At 33.2% G+C, this 20,324-nt stretch overlaps 1 pseudogene; it reads right to left on the reverse strand.

Moving 5' to 3' along the window:
• Positions 1 to 8,930: 8,930 nt before the first annotated feature.
• LOC149571301 (tetraketide alpha-pyrone reductase 2-like) lies at positions 8,931 to 12,417 on the reverse strand (annotated as a pseudogene).
• Between the last annotated feature and the right edge of the window lie 7,907 nt (positions 12,418 to 20,324).

The raw sequence follows: 20,324 nt of genomic DNA on the forward strand, positions 1-20,324 counted from the left end.
ATCTATCTTTTTCACTTGCATATTTTACATGGGTACCTAACATGGACTATTAGTCAAAACCCATCTTGCATTATTATTTAGCTTTTGTGAGCTCAATAGCATTCTCCCAAGTTGAACTTTAGGGGGGAGTGTTGGTGTAAATAAGTATTTTCTATTTACACTTTACTTAAGTTTATGTAGGGTAATGAATTTTCATATTAGTTTTCATGTAGACACCTAGTAGTTTGCATATTCATATGAGTTATCATGTTGACAACACAGTAGTTTGCACTCCAATTGAGCACATGTTGTCTACTACATCTCTTTATGAAATACACCTTTACATTCTTATCATCTCATTGTTGCACGTACATTCATGCACAATAGACAATAATCCACTCTTGATGGACATATGCTTAGTTGGTATTCTTATCTCTTTGCTAACTCCTAGTCATATCAGTTGCCTTTATATACAAGGAACTTCTATGATGTAATCATCCAATTATTTGATATCCATTCTCATTTGATCATATCTTGTCTCTCTTGTGCTATCTCTTGAGCTTCTAGATATTGGCATTTCATTCTTGCCTCAAGAAAATTCTTACATGGTATCAGAGAAATACCAAATTCTTACAATGTTTGAAAAATGCACACATGTGCACTTGTGGAGGTGTGCATGTGTGCACCTTTATAGTGCTTAGAGTTAGGTTTCATTTATGTTTTAGGTCTTTGGGTCTAAGTGGAGGTGCACACATGCACACCTTCATGGTGATTGCTGATTTTGGTTTGTTGTTTGCAAATTGGGGAGTGGTGGAGGAGCACACATTGAAAGGTGTGGGGGTGTGGTGAATCAAGAGGAGTGAAGAGAAAGTGAAAAGGGAGAAGGGGGTTCAAGGTCTTATATAGACCCTGAGCACCAAGTCACATCTTTGTAGGTGCACACCTTCATAGGTGTGTAACCTCTAGAGGTATGCACATGTGATTGTGCACATCTCTAGAAAGAGATGGAGTGTGGAATTATGTGCTTGTGCACTTCATGCATGTGTGCATGTCCGCACTTAAGTACATGGAAGTTCAAAAATTGATTCTTTTCTCTAGACTCTAATTTTATGAACTTCCCCATTTAGATATTTGGCCCTAACCTCGACTCTTGGGGGAGTCCACAAGTGACCCAAACTTTTGACTAGAAGTTTGCTATAAAAAAATTTGCTAGGGGGTCCACATTTCTAAGAGAAATGGGGCATGCATTGTGAGACAACAAAAAATAGTTGAGACTTAAAACAACTTAACAACCAATAAAAAAATTAGTTGCAAGGTATCCCTAAAGAAGCCAAATAATTAACCATGTTTTTTTCACACTAACCAAGTTTCTAAGAAAGATATGTATTTTCTAATTATTGCAAATGGATGAGCATCTTTGAAGCTACTCTAACAAACAATCTTAGAGGAAGCTATTTTTCATGACACCCAAATTATCTCTGAAGAATATGAATTTATCCTTTGTCAATGACATAGTTACAATTTCTACTACCTATTCCTATGTAGGTATGTACTATAGCTGAACAATCCCTCACTGTACACAATCTCTGATGATGTTATATTTGATGTCTATGTGTTTAGACCTATCATGAAACACTAGATTCTCAAGAAAATTGATGCAACTCCAATTGTTGTTGTGTATCAAAGTAGTCTCAACTCTCTGACCAAACAAGGTTACTAGAAATTTTTTAATCCATATAGATTCACATGTCACCATGCTATTTGCTATGTATTCTTCTTTTTCTAAACTCAAATCCATGGACTTCTGATTCCTACTAAACCAAGAAACAACTCTGGATCCCAAATTGAAACAACTCGAGGGTCTCCTCTTTTTCATTGCAGTTTCTACCTTATATATATATATATATATATATATATATATATATATATATATATATATATATATATGATCCCATACTTAACTCTAGCACACAAGTAATGCAACACATACTTATTCATTTTCCAATACACTCTCTATGGCTGACCTATGAATTGACTAAGAAAGTTTACTTTGAATGTTATATGTGTCCTAGTGTTGACTAGATACATAAGTGAACCAATCAACAACCTATATTGTCAAAAAATTTTCTAAGAGGTGAACATAGAAATACATTTAGGTTGTCATTTATGGAAACATATTATCTATATCAAGTCAACAACCTGTGAAGGAAAAGTTTTAGTTTGAAGACTTAGAAAATTGTGAAAGTGTTGTGAAGAATAACTATCAATAGATACACCTTTTTGGTTTGCAAAGTTCACAAAGAGAGAATTGGTACATTCACACTTACGGGAAGCTAGAATAAGGTATGAGGATACTATATCTCATAGTGTGTCTCATTATGACCTATACAGATGGAGTTATTAAATTTGTATTACTTGTAGTCATGTATAGGTAGAGAAAAGTAGAGGCAAGAAAATGAGCATTTATGTTAAGGAACCAAAATAATTACTTAACTAAGTAGAGACAACATCTTAGATGTTAATCCTAGCTTAGAAAAACCATTTTTGTAGTTTGGGACACATATGAATACTTAAAGGCTAACAGGATATGATAGAAGGGTAATAAGGAAAGATTTTTTAATGTGAAGTTGTGTGATGTCTTTGTACATTTAAATATAGTTTCTATATGATGCAAAATTTATGTTAGTGAAGAGAAAGGGCACTATATCTGAAGTCGTGTATAAAGAGCTATAAAGGACAAATCAAATATCACCGTTGTCAAAAGGGTTTTGTATCTATACCTTTTGTGTACAATATATATCATTGTAATTGCATGTAAGAGTAGTGGACTCATCTTGCATAATTTTATAATTGTAATACCAACTCCTAACAAGGTTGATTCTTCTAACAAGGCCTAGTCCTCTAACAAGGACAAAGACACTACATGGATGTAAGACTCCTAACAGGGTCAATATCTTTCACAAGATATTTTGATTAGTGGATCAATTTGTGGCTACCATCCCCACCAAGGTTTTCCCTTGGCCAAGGTCTACCTAGTTAATAAATAATGGTGTTATGATTTTCATTATGTTACTATTATGTTTACTTTTTAGTTTAATCACATATGCATGTTTTAAGATTATAAAAGATATCCATAATTGGGTGAAAGTTTGTGAAATATTGATTCACCCCCTCTCCCCCTCCTCAATATTTCCTATTTCTAACATCCTTCTCCCTAGATGTATCTACCTTCATTTTGTGATCATGGGTGTAGACATGACTTTTTAATCCTCCATCTTGAATGTCCTCAAGATTGTGATGCAATACTTCCCTTGATCAAGTAAAATCTCTCTGTTTGACTGTCAAACCTCCATGCCTATAAATTAGTGCATAAGTCCCAAATCCTTCATCTCAAACTCTTCTTTGAGGTCCCTCTTGCAATCCTCTATGAGCCCTAGTGAACTGATAAGAAAAAATCATCCATGTATAGAACAAGAATGAGAACCTCACTCCCAACCACCAAGGAGTAGAGGTTAGCATTTGTCTCACTCTTCACAAAGATCATTTTTGCAAGTATATATCAATGCACTCATACCATGCTCTAAGAGCCTGCTTGAGTCCATAGAAAGCTCTCCTTAATCTACACACATGGGTCACTTTATTGTATGCTACAAAGCCTATTAGTTCTTCTATATATATACCTCCTCTTCATTTCATCATTAAGGAATGTTTTCTTGTTATCCGTTTGATGTATCTTTCATCCCATATTTATAGAATATGAGACCACCACTCATATGTAAGTATGCCTAGCCACTGGAGAAAATGTCTCATCATAGTCTATTCCCTCCTTCTAAGAGAACCCCTTTGTCAAGAAGAACCTTTTCTTGTATTTACCATTATTTATCTTATAGATCTAGAATAATCTAACTGCTTCCCTATCTATTAGTCTAGGAACTACCTCATACATGTTATTTTTTATTATTTAGGTATTTTCATCAACCATAGCATCTTGCCATACCTAGCAATATGAAACCTCTTGATAGTTAGAAGGCTCACTATCTACCAACTAGTTAACTAATTTCATATAATCATTGAACTTGGCTAGTTGTCTCCTCTATCTTGTACTCTTCCTAGGAGCTCCCACAAAATCTTGAGTATACCTTTGTGTCTATTAAACCTCATGATTTCTGCTACTGACTCTAGAGGATGAAATATCAACCTCTTTGTCTTCTTGATGCATTTCCTACTACACCTATTGCTTGTGATTCTTCACCACCCGAGCCTGTGATTGTACTAGTAATTGTACTTGAGATTTTTTTCCCCTTGACTTGGTCTTGGATCTTATATTGGCTACTCACTCTAATCACCTACTAGAAAGTCTCTAGACCTTCTAAATTCCTTGTCCTCCATGAACTTGATATCATGTCTGACTATAATTCCTTTAATCCATATATTAAAAATCATATATGTATTTGAGATTTCATTATACCCAAAAAAGAACTCCCTCTCTATGGTTTGATCTAACTTGGTACATGTATCACTTGAAATATAATAATATGCCAAACTTCCAAATATCTTGAAGAGACCAACATCTAGCTTCTTCCCTGTAAAATATTTTGCTAGTGTCACCTTCCCTAGTACCTTTTATGGAACCCTATTCTAAATGTAAATTAGTGTACTACACACCTCTTACCATTAGTAGTTGGGCATTTCCTAGTCATTTAACATAGCCATCACTGACTCCAATATTAAATGATTCTTCCTCTCAGTAAATAATCGACTATGGATTGTAATGAATAATCCACTCTCTCTAGATTCCTTCCCTAGTATATAACTCATAGAATTGATTTCCTTTGTACCCACCTACATTGTCTGATTGAAGAAAAATTATCTTCCTTCCTATTGAGTTCTCCACAAGAGCCTTGAACTCTTGGAAGGGACTAAAAACCTTATCCTTGGTCTTGAAGAAGAAAACACAGGTCTTCTTGCATAAATAATCAATACAAGTAACATAGTACTCATATCCTCTAAGAGACTTCATCTCTTGACTTTGGTTCAGATACATCTGAATGTCTATATCAAGAACACCCTCACATCTAGTGTCACTCCTTGGAAAATATGTTTTCCTAAACTTCCCCATCACACATCCTTTGCATATATCATCGTGCTTTGTGTTCACCTCTAGAAAACATGTCACTATCTCATGAAGTAATTTAAGTGCTATTTGATGAATATGGCCCATCCTCCTATACCATGTCTATCTAAGATCTATAGGGTTACTATTTCTCATAAGTTGCCTTAGGAGTATCAAAATATAACCTATAAGGTGACCATGCCTAACTCCAATAGTTATGGGCGATTTATAATCCTTATGTTTGATCAACACATGTGCCCTGCTAAAGAGTACATTATACCCCTTGTCCTAAAGAAAAGATACAAAAATCATATTTATACCTAAGCCTAGAACATTTAACACATCATGAAGTGGAATTATCTCATTATTCTCCCTCTGAAACTAAATAGTTTCTTTCGCAATTGGGTTGAGTATGGACAAGTTCCCCATAGAAATATGGATACTAGTGTCCTCCTCTTTAATTGGAAAAGTAATCTCTAACTCCTTTCATATGAAAGGATTCCACACTATCTATATACTAAACACACTATGAGCTTGAGCTAGCCATACAAGCTATTAATACAAACTCATCTTCCATTCTACTATAGAGCTCTTATGCACTTGTTGAAGTTTCCACCTACTTGTTTCCTTTCTTCCTTTGAGGGAAATCACTAACATAGTGAAAAATCTTGTGATAACAAAAGCATTTGATCTTAGACAAGTCCTTCTTCTTCATCTCACATTGTGAATTTGATACTTTTCTAGACCCTTTCTTTGCTATCCCTTTCCCTGCTACAATAACATTTTTTTGATCTACCTCACTTTTGTGACTATTTTTGGCCCCATTGACAAGAGTTAGTCTAAACTCCTCCTAAGTGAAATTAGTCCATAGTCACAAATCGATAAGGTGTCTCATCCACTAACAACTTGAACAAAGAAATCCCACTACTTAGTAAACCCATTTAGTGTTATTTGTACTAGGTCATCATCACTTGGACTATATCCAACAAATTCTACCTTTTATTTGATAAGTCTAAGTGTGGTAAGGTAACTTGTGATGACATATCCCTTGTTCATCTAGATATTCTTCAACTTTATCTAATAATCAACTTCTCGCTATTAGTAACATTATGGTACATACTCATAATGGCATCCTACGTGTTCTTTGTTGTGTCTAACTTTGAGATGTTTAGAACAATAGGGTCCTTGACACCATCAAGGATTATCCCCCTTGCATTAGCATCATTGTTCTTGTATGTTGCAATATGTGTTACATCTATAGGTACAACTAGCACAGTGGTAACATAGTCTTTGATACCATTCTCTTCCAACAATAAAGAAAGTTTGGTGTTCCAAACATCAAAATTTGATGCACTGTCAAATCTTTCCTAGTTTCTCAAAATAGTTGAAGCCATCTCAAGAGAAAAAAGCAATAATAATTCTAAAGAGGTCAACTAGGTTTTATAAACCCTCATTTTCTTTCCTAGGGAAAAAATTTCTACCCTCAACATTGATTTAATAGGTCAAGTGAAAATTACTATTATGGTCACTAATTATTAATCTTCTATCTTATAAAATATTATTTGACTATCAAAAATTAATTCATATTTAAGATTGAAAAATAATGTTCACAACAACAACTTCACCAAAAAAAATATGGAAAGAAATTTGAATCATTGTGACACAATATTTTTGGATAAATCATCCCTAGAAAAACCCCTAAGGGAAAAAAATTCTACAAATGGGGAATTTTATTAAAATTCTGAAAACTAAGAGTTACAAAATTCTTGCCTCTTGCTTGGAGAACTTCGACAATCTCCTGATTCCTGCTACTGATATTTTCCCACTACCATCCCAATGTTATCACCACACCCTTGCTACTACTTCAAGATTTTTTTTGATCATTGCAAACGCAATCACTAACACTAAAAACACTTCTAAATCTTATGTTCTCCAAATGCCCCTTGACCCCCTTTTATATTAGCCTCATTGGAAAATAAATGGTCGAGAATGATTCTCATGAATGGTTGAGATTTAAAACAACTTATCAACCAATAACAAAATTAGATGTGAGGTACCCATAAAGAAGCCAAATAATTAACCATTTATTTATTTTCACACAAACCTAAGTTTCTAGGGGGAAAGAAAATCTAATTATTGCAAATGGATGAACAACTTTCAAGCTACTCTAACTAATAGGATGGATAATGTTTCTATTTAATGATGAATTGTAGTTTTCTCCTTTGAAAACTAATATTTGCATTGAATATGCCACTTGTATAATCCTTCTTTTCTTAGCAAAGGTTTCACAAAAGAGGCTTAAGCTCTATTTTTTAGGGAGAGGGTGGTCTCATGAACAAATTTTTGTTTTGCAATGAAATTATTTAATATTCTCTCCTTCAAAATAAGAGCTCCTAACATATTCAAGCAAGTGAAAAAAAGGTGAGGCTAGAAATTGCCCCATCCATTTAAGAATGTTCTATTTTTTAGGAAGAAGGTGGTCTCAAGAACAAAACTTTATTTTACAATGAAATTATTCAAAATCATCTCCTTCAAAATAGGAGTTCCTAACATATTTAAGAAGGTGAAAAGGGGGTTGTGCTAGAAATCATTCCATCAACTTAAGAATGTTTCTTTCTACTTGTCAAAAAAATTAATTTCAAGATTTTTCTTTAAAAAATGGAGAAATTTTGATTCCATGAGACCACCATCTTCCACAAATTTGGAGATCTAAAATACTCTTAAAAATAGAAAGGGGCCTCAACTCTATTTTATAGGAAGCCCCCTTTAATGATACCTCAACCTTGGTTAATTCTCTTCTTCAATGAAATATACTACCTCTTGCATGCATTCATGTTGTCACTTTGAATCTACCATTAATCTTGAAGAATCCTTCTATATTTGTAATAGAAATATGTTACCCATTTGAATTCATTTTATACTCATTCAATGGAACTCTTCTCTATAAATGAAAAGAATGTTGCATGCAAAATGGAAAGATACTTCAATAATGTTGATCTCAAGGATGCACTAAATTTTGTCTTCCTTTTTGCCATTTATGTATCAAAAATGTTCCCCTCTTTGGCACCATGTGAGAAATGCTAATAATTTGTCCTTATGGGTTAGATCTCATTATTTTACCTTTTTAAATTAGTTTTGGCTAATTAGGTAAGTCTTTCATAGTTTCAAAAAACTCATACCTTCATATTTTTTTCTCAAACTAAAAATAACATAAGTCAATATGACTTCCAAATTTTTCTTTCCATAAGTCTTAAATATAAATAAAAAAATTAATGATTTTGTCATAAAGATTCTTTCTAGAAATCATTTAGATACAATTTGAAAATCTTTTAATGCATAGCAACACACCCTTTTAACAAAAGATTTTTTTTGAACTTTTAGCATAGTTGAAAGTAAACTACCTATTTTGACCTAATAGATTTTTTTAAAATATAGCATTACTCAAATACCATAAAAATAAGACTTTAACACCCCACAATCCCATATTCAAATAAAAATTATAATTAGAATTTTTATAAATAACATTGTCCAAATTCAAAAACATCAAAATAACCTAATCATAAAAAATAAAAATAAAAAACCTTTTTAATCAATTCCCCTAAAAGGAATAAATTATAGTTTTTAATACATTCCATCATATATTCCAATTTAATTTACCTTTTGATCACCAATAAAATACTAATTTCCAATTTTGAGCTCTTTAAAAAGATTCAAATATAATATGGCCCTACTTACTATGTAAACCTTATAACCAATTAGTACAACATGTTTCTTTCTCAAGAATGAAGAGAATAATTCGAGACATAACTAAAATTTCTTATCGGAAATATGTTATATTCTATGAGAGTCCCTTCTCTTGGAAACTTGTGATGTAGTCTTCAAACATTTCCTCAAGACTTCTAAAGTAGCCAAATCCAAAACTTCTTAATTTACTTTTGTTGTATTTGTCAGGTGTATCACTCTCTTGCTCTGCTCCACATCCTTGTGAAATAAAAAAATTTTGATATTTGGAAAGTATTTTTTCTCTATTATGATATGCAACATTACATTTTCATTACACACTATGAAAATGAGTGAATTTACTAGTCTACAATTGGGTACATTGGATATTTTCCTTTGAGCATCTTAACAACTTCTTACTAGTGAGGAACTTCACCAAAGCATATAATTCCCCATGATGTTGATGTTACCTCCATGGCCATTATATGTGCTCTTATTACATCATCTAAATGAACAAAACCTTGCCTTACATTTGGATATGTTTTGTCTATCAGAGGCATTCCTTTCATAGTAAAGAAATGGATAGAGAAACCCTATGAATTATTACAAATATTATGCATAAATAATACCAATGGCCCAAATCTACAAATTTACAACCCTTATTTTTTGAAACTAAATAAATGTGTAAAAGTTAGATTCGTCATGAACTTTTCCTTATGTTATAGACCATGTAAATAGTGCTAGTGCGTTTAGGAGCAAGCAATAGCAAATGATGGGTTTAGCACAACCAGATCAAGACCATGCTCTTATGCAAATTTATAGGCATCTTTCTCAGCAAGTGTTTTTGCAAATGTGTACCAAAGCAGTTGTGATAGAAAAATAGAAACTCTAATTTAGAGATTTACATATGTGAATCATAAGTAAGAAATACAAGCTTTAGTAGAGAATCAGATCATTTGATTCAAATCATACAATTCTCACTTCTCAATAAATCTTTCAAAAACCAATATGAAAAATATTATATCAACTTCAATGCAATGATATTAACCATTTTATGAAATCTGAAATTGACTGTGCTTATATCTATGTTCTTTCTCAGGGAACATTCAAATATGTTGTAAGTATTTAGTGTATCGGTTATGGTCTATCTTCTAAAATTTTTTTGGGTAGATTTAGTTAATTAAAAGGTCTATTAGAAAATGGATAGAGAGATATCAATTTTGGCAAAGGAAAAAAAATATTAGTAACTAAATCATCATGCAATATTATTAGAATTAATAGTACATTATTATTGAGTCATGTGTACTAGATTAATTGTATAAATATTTTGGTTGTCAAATAAAATGGATAAAAGGAGAATAGGAAGTATGTTTTAGAATACATTTTGTAATGACCATTGTTTTGCCCTTCCATGCATATTAGATCCTATAAGATTCATATTTATTATCCAAAAACCAAAACAACAACTATGAAAAATTAAATTTTATATAAAAATACTAATAAATATTAAAATCGAATATACCATTTAAAAATATCTAAAATTGTCTATAACAACTACAGATATCCTTTCCCTAAGACCTTTCTCTAAGACCCCTTTTAAGTTTTCCTATCATATAGGATATACCAAGATGATTGAAAACTGATTGTTTGCCCCTTGAGCAAAATTCCCACCTATCTGGCAAAAGCATTAAACATGGTAGGTGAGTTCAAATTCAAAATGAGAGGGAAAATTTGTTTAGACAAGACAAAAGGGAAGAATGTTCATTCATTCCATAGAGTACAAAGATTAGTTGAAGATAGCAGAATATTCAAAGAGCAGAAGGAAGGTTCAAGAAACCAAGAAGAAGATTAGAGTATGTAGCAACATAGGATTAGATCTCTTTGTTCTTTGTAAGTTCATTTTGTGTGTACTATTGAATAAATGATTGCTCCAAGCTTTATTGTATGCAGCCATCTAGTTTTGCAAGTTCTTATTATCATTAAATGTAGTAGGTTAACGCATTTTGGTTCTAGTTTGTAGCCATATGCTCCTAGATTTGTAATAGTTGAATCATTTCTAAATAGAAAGAAAGAAAACATATTTATCTATCTCTAGTTCTTTAGATTCTTGTAGTTGTCTCCATTTCTATCTATTCTGCATTTTGTTTGTTAATTGTGAAAAATAGAGTTACAAGTCTCTACTATTAGCTTTGTGTTTTTAATAGTGGATAGACCAAACTGTTAGATGGTGTTTATCAAGCTTGGTCACCTTGTTAACTGAGTCCTTTCCTCCTAGCTTGGTCTTTGTTATGTTCATGTGATGACCAAGAATCATCCACTTAGAAGTGTTGACCGAGTTCACCTTGGTCACTAAGTCAACTAAGTTGTCTTAGTCCTTACCTGACCGAGTTCTTCGAGCTCACTCAGTTTCTTTTGTTAACTAAGTTAGGTCAGCTGAGTGTCAACCAAGTTGACATTCTATGCAAATTGATTCCTAAATTTGTCCGACCATACTTGGTCACTATAGGTGCCGAGATAACTTGACACTCCTTGTTGTCACTTGGGTCCTTGTTCTTGTTGAGCTCTATACCCTCTATTGGTCAGTAATCTCCCAAGTTAGCAAAAAATTGTTGAAATTTTTTTTACACTTGTATAATCATAGGATGCATCTCTTAATAACTACTCATTTCCTACAGCCTAAGTACTTCAAACCATTGAATTGCAACCTTTAAAGGTAGTATGCATACTTACATTGCAGTGTTTGCAATAGTCTAAATTGCTCAAATTGGACTCATCTAAATTTAGAAGTTGTTGTGTATTATAGTCATATGTGATAGAGAAGCAAGAAGAGGTAAGCACCACCATTTTCATAGATGGAAATATTGAAAATGCCTTGAGGACATTGAGAGTGCTATTCACATAATGATTAGTCAAGGTCTCCTGCTTAGCAATACATTGTGCATTCAATAAATTTAAATATTGTATACCCAAGATTTTTTTAAAAATGAAAACAATAATGAAGAAAATGCAAATGCAAGTTATATTTGTGAATCCAAAAATGTAACTGCTAGCACAAAGGATAATACATAGCTTATGTTGAAACTTAAAAGACACCAAAATCTAATCTTGAAGCTTCCTCCTTCTAGAAGATTGGATTTCATTATTTTGAGTCTCTCCTTTTCACCAGGAAAATCCCACAAATACTCAATCTTCTCCACATCATCTAAAAAAAGTAAAGGCATGGTTTGGAAAGTTTATATAAAAAAATTGTTAACATTATTTTGTTTACACGGACTATTTTTAAACATCATATACTAAACAATAAATTAAGTTTGGAAAATTAAGTCAACTTTAACTATTTAACACCTTTAGTCTAGAAATCAAGCCTTAGCGTGTGATGTTTAAATTTTCCAATTCATGAGCTATTTTCCAATCTTTAGAATGTACCAATGTATAAGTTCTAGTTCATGAAAGTAATTTATAAAGTGGTGCATCCTTGGATTTGTAAAATGAAGAATACTATCATTATTTGATAATATACAAATGTTGAGAAGAGAACAAATGAGATGGGAAGCAATGGATCCTATGCCTCCTATAACACACATCTCCTTACCACTCTCTTCCATTTTTAACTCAAAAGATTGAACACAATTGCTTCAACTCTTAGAATTCCATAAGAGAATTTATAAAAATTGTAGATAATTTGAAGAACCTAAACATGGTTATCAAATTTCATACCTTAAATGTCATCCAATGGAAGATTTGAAATGTGATGAAACTATACAAAATAAAAAAATTAGTAGATGGTAAGGAAATTAGGAGAGATGAGCCAGAAGCCATAAATGGTTCAATACTTGTACATCAACTTGTGATTATATGAAAATCAGAATTTTTACTTGAATACCATGAATAAAGAGCTCATTTTTATAACAAAAGCATACCCAATTCAAATATGTATCTAGAATTGAAACATGTAACTCAAATATGAGTAAAAGTTTCAGGTTTTTCCTCATAAAGGACATGTATGCATTGTTCTACATATGTGCATGTTGCAAATACAATAGGAAAGTAAACTCTAAGGGGGGTTGAATCAGCACTTAAAAATTTCAACCTCAAAATCATTCACCACACATCCATCTCATAATCTATGCATAACCTAAAATACCAAATTAAACATATACATCCATAGCATGAAAGTAAATTATTTAAAATATGTATGACACAAGATATTTGGTTACCCAAAAACCCTCCAAGGAGAAGGTAAAACTAGGTGGGGATGACACCCACAAATCTTCACTACTGCATTAATAAAGTGTATCCAATGAAGGTTACAATTTTTGATCATGAACCATGATCTACCCTATGAAAGGTTTTCCCTTTTAAAGGCTTACAACATTGTTAGATCTTACCCTATTAAAGGATTTAAATACCTTGCTAAAGTGTGCCTAGTAAAAGGACTTTAACTTACAATGAAGTAAGCACCTTGTTAAAGGATTTACAATAACCTATCAAGACTAGTCTATTAAGAGATTTAACTAATTCACTGTTAGAATGTCTCAGCAATGATCCTTTAGTTACCACTCTGTTGCCCTATGTCAGATCATCCCTATCCTTATGTATACTTGATCCTTTCTAGTTAGATGTATCTCTATTGTCCTCTAATTCATTTATTTTCTTCTCCTTTAACCGATTTTGCAATGTAACTCAAATCATAACACTTTAGTCACCATGAATTCTCTATTTGCACAAGAAAACTCTTCAATTCTCCTTAAGCATTCACAAAAGGTTTAGGGTTTGTCCTCCTTGAGAAGGCCTAGGTGACTTAGGGTTAGGTATGAATCAACAGTAGAGATTCACCCATATTGTTGGTTAATCTTTAACTTTATTTGATTGGATGCATGTAATGCATAAGGATTTACAATTAAAATTCATCCATATCATCAAAGATCATAAAACAATCCTTAAATCAGCCCAAAAATGATTTACATAGAAGTTTGTGACATTACAAACATCTATGCCAAAACTATTTAACTCAACACTTCAAGTCCCTAATGCTCAAAATCAACTACAACTTCAATGTTGTAACTTGGCCTTTGAATGACTTGACATCCACTGATCACTTGACATCTAAATAGCTTGGCACATACCATCCTCTCAGTACATGAGGGACTCTGCACTTACTAGTTACTTAGCTCATAGTAAATATCTATCGCTTGACATATACTATCTAACAACTTTATGCTTGGTATGTATTACTTGTTTGGCATGAACTAAGTAAATGACTTGAGTATATTGTCACTCATATGTCAAAACCAATCTGAGATTAACATTCTCCACCTTTTCACATGAGTGGAAAAATACTTGGTCATGCATGAATATCCTTTGGCCTTTCAAGCATAACTCAGATAATATACACTTACAAAATTTTGCAAGAGTTTATAACTCATTAGTCATACCTCAAAATTCAATAACTCCCCCTTAGTTGATTGTGCTATTTTGTATCTAAATCAAAATTATTCCTCTTTCTAAGTAGATTTGCATTAGTTAATCTTTTCTCAAAAATTTTATCTACCCCATACTTCTTATTTCTCCCCCATTTTGACACTGATGTCAAAGGGTTATACACTTATAGTATGTTTGTCCAAAAATGATTTGTGGACCTCAAGCATTATTTTCAGTACAGCATCCCAATTACCACAAGCTACCTTTGATTATTTGATCTAGATGGCCAACTCAATAGCAAGGTGGACTAAGCCTTCATGAGTAGAAAGATGTGGATCTTTCTTCATGAGTGTTTAAGAAAAGTCCTATTCCTTTTAGAATAATCAAATGGGAAGAATACTTCTAGGGGGGGTGAATCAGAAGTATCACACTTTTAACCTTAAAAACTTTTACTTGAAAATAAATTGCGTGCATGTAAACATATCAAACAACCATAAAGTAAACACATGCATCACTACACATAACACTAAATTTGGTAACCCAGAAACCCTCCAAAATGAGAAGGTAAAACTGGGGTGGGGATGATACCCACAAAATCACTACAGCAATAATGTTTGACCACTTCTAATGGTCTACCCTATTAAAGGCCTACCCTATTAAACACTTTACACTATATCAATAGTGACTTGTTTAAAGGATTTACAAACACTTTACATGAAGTGTCACCCTATTAAAGGATTTTATCACCTATTCAAAGGATCTACAACCTATCTATTGAGCTAGCCTATCAACATAGGATTTTCCTTCTAATAAAATTTCTAGAGAGTATTAAACTAATAAACCTAATAGCTTACAATCCTTTATTTTTGAATTTAGGTACTTGATCTACTCTCTCTGATCTTGATCCTCTAAGATATGATATCTATTTGTAACCCTTGCTCTATTCTGATCAATTGAATATGCAATGTTGATCTGTTACTCTAAGTCTTTCACACTTCCCTCTAAATTTTGGTATATTTTACCCTTACACTACTCTCATCCATAGATACAATTGGTTTTCATCCTCCTTTTAAAGATTACAAAGACTTAGGGTTAGCTATGGATCTATGATCCATATTGAATCTTTATTTCCTACTCATTCCTTGCACTTTTCTTATTGGTTGCATGCCTTCTCCATTTTTCTTATTGGCTACATGCTAATTGCATAGGAATTATAAAATATTCATTCTTATTCTTATTATCATTGAAGATCCTTCTATGTTGGCTCAAAAAATGGTATACATATGAGTTTGTGAAGGCCCAAACTCATATGTTGATTCTATGTTACTCAGTACATATGGTTCACTTGACACCTAAAGTCACTCGGCACTTGATCTACACTTGGCACCTAAAGATCACTTGACACCTGTTGTAGTTTTTTCTAGCTTAGCACATACTATGGCTTAGCATATATAGTGTACTTGACTTCTATATGAAAATTGGTTAAGTGTGTTGACACTCAATTGTCAAAACTATTATGGGGCCAACAATCTCCCCCTTTGACATGAGTGTCAAAAACACTTAACTAAGCATTGTATTTGGTCTTATGAGTACATTATCCAAATTTTTCAACATATGCACAAAATTTTAAAAACTTGTTCAAAGTTTTGTAAAGAACAATACACCTCAAAATTCTTATGACTCCCCCTGAGCTAATGTGCCACTTCTCTTCTCGTAACAAAAATTATTGTGCTGAATTTGTCTCATGTTGATGTATCTAATACTCTTTTCCTTTTTCTTATTTCTATTTCATGTGTCTACTTGCTGAACTATTCTATCTATTCTATTTTCACTTGTTCTACAATTGCATCATTCATATCTCCCCCTTTTATATGTCTCCCTATTTTTTTCATATCCCCCCCTTTATTCTTCAAAAGAATGAAAGAATGTAATTACTTAGTATTCTTTCCCCTTAGTTATTAATCTCCCCCTTTATTTCATATATCCCCCTATTTTGACACTAATGTCAAAGGGTGCTAAGGGTTAAGACCATACTTTGCCAAAAATGTACTATTTACCTCCATAATCATTTTAAGAGCTGCATCCCAATTCTCCAAAGCAATTTCCAATGACTTGTGTTGGCTAGTAGTTTCTATAGGAAGATGTACAAGCCCATCTAAAGTAGAAAGATTAGGATCTTTCTTTAAATTAGTCTCTACATAGGCTAGTTCTTTATGGAGTAATTGCAAGTGTGGGGCAATGGAAGATTGTATCTACATCAATTTGGCCTTGATATTGGCCTCTTTAGTTGTTAGTGCAGCTAATTCTTTCTATATGTGAAGCATTTGGACAAATGCTTCTCACTCTAAGCTTGGTCTTTTGTAGCTACATGCTATAAATTTTTAGATTTCACTCTAGGCTTAGTATCTTTTGGCTTTTCTCTTGTGTGAAATAGGAAAAATCACACAACTTTTTGTACAATGAAAATACATTCTCAAGTATAGTTTTTAGCTTTTTAATATTTTTAGCCAATTCTACCTATGATAGTGCTATTTCACTGGCTATTTTCTCATTGAGTTTCCCTTGAAATTTCTTCTCAGACCATTCCATAAGTTTTACATTGGTTTCCTAGTCTTCATTGGTCACCTATTCTATAATATCTGACAATTGTTCCATTATTGGTTTTGTCTCATTAGGTGACTGCAAGCTGAAGGCATCCAAAAATATGTCCTTTATCTCATGTAATGCTTGCTTTTGTTTATACTCCTTCCTAAGTATCTCTTTCCCTTTTCTCTTGTTCAAGGCTTCCTACATCTCAATGATTTTCTCAATGCTTATTGTCGTTGAGTCATAACTAGGTATGACTATCTCTTCATCTAGCTCAAGGTCTCCATAGTGAAGTACCCTTGTCACCTTTCTTGAGCTCGAGCCTGATGCAAACATTTGCAATGGCATTGCATCAATGCTCAACTTTTGAAGGAATTGTGTAGGAGTTCCAGTAGTTGGTAGATTAACCAATGTCTATATGGTGGTCTTCTCCTCTTCTTTTGATGTGTTTTTTTCTTCATATGATCTCCCCTAATCAATTACAAGTGTTTGGGGTGTACCTTGTGTTTGTACTATAGGATTAGAAGTGTCAATCTATCCTATTTTTGTTTCTTTACCTACTTTTGCACTCAACTTCTGCTACATGGTATCACTTGTTCTAGATGTGTCAACTATTGGAAATGGTGGTGAAAGCATTAGTATTTGACCACTAGTAGCTGTAGAGATGGTAGAAGGTGGTTCTTGTGGATTCACCTTGTCTCTAGTTGGATTTTCTACTACTTTTTGTAACTCATCCACACTCACCAATATAGGATTTGTATATAGCTATGCTTGTAGAGTTGATTGGTGAAGGATTTTCTTGAGATCCTCTATAGTTAGTGGATTGATGTTCTGAGAAGAAGTGTCAAGAACATCCTTCACAGTTATAGTGTCTACAGATGTGGTGTGGCAATTGTGTGTCTTGCACACTATGGTCTTCTTGTTGTTGTTGTTGATCAATTGTTACCATTTTATCTCCTTTTTGTGTCTCCTTTTTTTTTTCTTTTTCCTCTTCATCTTTCTTCTTTTCTTCTCCTTTCTCTTTTTCTGTCTTCTCTCCTCCTTTTTCTTCTTCTTTTTCTATTTCTTTTTCCTCATTTTGTTTCTCTTCCTTCTCCTTCTCATTGGCTTCAGCCTTATTTTCTTTTGCATCCTTCTCTTCTTCCTTTTGATCTATCAAGTTGTATATTGACTTCCACAATCTTGTGGATTTATTGACTGTATATGCTATATTAGTATGTTAGAAACACTAAATTAAGAAATCAAAAGCATTTACAAACTAAAATACCATAACATAAATGAGAGACTAAAGAGGAAACCTCGATTGGAAATATGAGCCAAATGAATGGACTCTCCCAATAGGATTTAGCTCTTTGCTTGGTAGATGAGTCTAAGGATTGGGATGTATGCTCAAGATGCTCAAACTATGCTTCAATTGTGGGGATGAGTAAATGGCAAATTGGTAGCTTTGTGAGCTCTGAATTTGGCATTATAAGGGTATGGTTGATGGATTTTGGTTCTCAAACTAGCATTATAACTTTGGCTTAAAGGTTGTGATGAAAAGTCTTGGGAGGGGATTCAATTTATAGGCTAAGGGCTTGAGGGATGGAGGGTTAAGATGTAAGGATGGGGAAATGGTTAAGGAGGGTTGAGATTGCATGAGAGGAGAGCACATGGATTATGCTTCCTTATAGCCAATCAGGGAGTGACACATGTCACAGGGTGAGTGGGTGGAGGAAAGGGCAAGGATGAGTCAACAAAGGAGGCTCAAGGGATAATATCTTCATAAAGACCCTTCATAATGGCTTGTAAGAGTCTTTATGGCTTTTGTAAGAGCATTCATTGTTGGGTGGTTGGGATATTTTGGAGGGAGTTGAGATTGTTGACTTTGCTTGCCTTAGGAAAGTCTTAAGCTTACTTAGGGAATGTGACAAGTTTAGGGGGTGGATTAGAGATGGTTTAGAATTAGATTAGGCTTGTTATAGATTTTCAAGTGGATGGCATTTAATGAGGGTGGGTGAGTTAGTGACTAAGCTTAGTTAGTATGGGTGGATGGGGTGGATTAGGTTAAATGAAGGGTTTAGGAATAGGTTAGGGGTTATTAGATTTGAGGGTTTTATTTATCAAATAGATTTATTTAATAAATGGGGATTTTGGAATTAGATAGAAGAATAGGATTTAATTGATAAATGATAGGTTATTTGATTTATCAATTAGGACTACAGATGATTAATTAAATTATTCAGCTAGGGGATGGCAAAGGATTAATTAAATAGGAATTTAACTAATGATGCTTTTAGAGATAACTAAATAGGATTACCAAAGTGGTGTAATAAAATTTAGGTGTCTACATTGACAACTTCTTCAATTTTATTTTGTAAAATGCTAAAGGCTCTATACTTTGGTGCAAACTTGCGCCCATGTTTCTTGTTAGCCTTAGCAATTTGACCTCTAGTCAATTCTGGCATCACTTGTGCCAAAGTGGATTCTCTTATCTCCTTTTCCATTTTCAAACAATAATGCCACTTATTTTCAATAATTTCATATAGTTCCTTGGTCATAGTATTGTCTAATTCAAGAGGAGTATTCTTGAATTCTGCCATCATGGCATATACTGATTCCTCTATCTTATTCTGATCTTCTCTACTTAATTTATTGAAATTAATACTTTTCAAAATAGAGAAGTCTGCATTCTTAACATTTTCACAAATTTTATCAATATGTGAGCTAGGAGGATGACTTACCACTCTAAACTAGCTAATGTCCTTTGATTTTGTTCTTTCCTCATCCTCAAATTTTGGTTGTGCAATGTATTTTCTTCTTGGTTTCTTTTGCACTTGACCAGTTTGTATAGTAGCCTTCTTCTTTTCTTTCACTTGCTCCTTGGCCTTCTAAGTTGAGGCCATTGTAGTGGCTCTTGTCATTGGTGTTGGCTTGTCTTAGCAACCTTCTTGGCTTTGGGTTGGCTACAGGCTGAGTTTTGGCCTTTCTTTTCTTAGAATCAGCTTGAGATGGTGCTTCCTTGGCTTCTTCTTCCTTGATGCCTTCTTCCTAATTTTCATCCTCTCCTAAGCCTTGTGTTAATTCCAATGGGTTCATCTTCATAATCATCATCATCTTCCTCATCTACATCCTTTGCACCTATTGCCCCTTCAATTCCTTCTCCAAATTTCTTCTTTATTTTCTTAACCAGTTTATCTTTCTTCTTTAAGGTAGAAGCAGTTTTCAACTCCATATCTCTCTTGGAATGCACAACATCATATGTTCCAAAGTGAGGTGCCTCCTTATCAATTTCTTTTGCAAGCAATGTTGTGATTACTATTGATGCTTCATCTACATCTACCTCATAACCTAGAGGTCTTAGCCATCTCACCCTTGGAATTCCTACTTGGATATAAGTTTAATCAACATCAAATAAGAAGTAGATATCATTAATGTATTGTTCCACTAGGGAAATTGGTATCCTAAGTCTTTGCCTCATGGATTTCTTAAAACTCTCAAAATAACTAGTCATAAGAGAGTCAAA

Source organism: Cupressus sempervirens, chromosome 2, assembly GCF_028749045.1.
Source record: "Cupressus sempervirens isolate cs-2001-9-10 chromosome 2, ASM2874904v1, whole genome shotgun sequence".
NCBI lineage: Eukaryota > Viridiplantae > Streptophyta > Pinopsida > Cupressales > Cupressaceae > Cupressus > Cupressus sempervirens.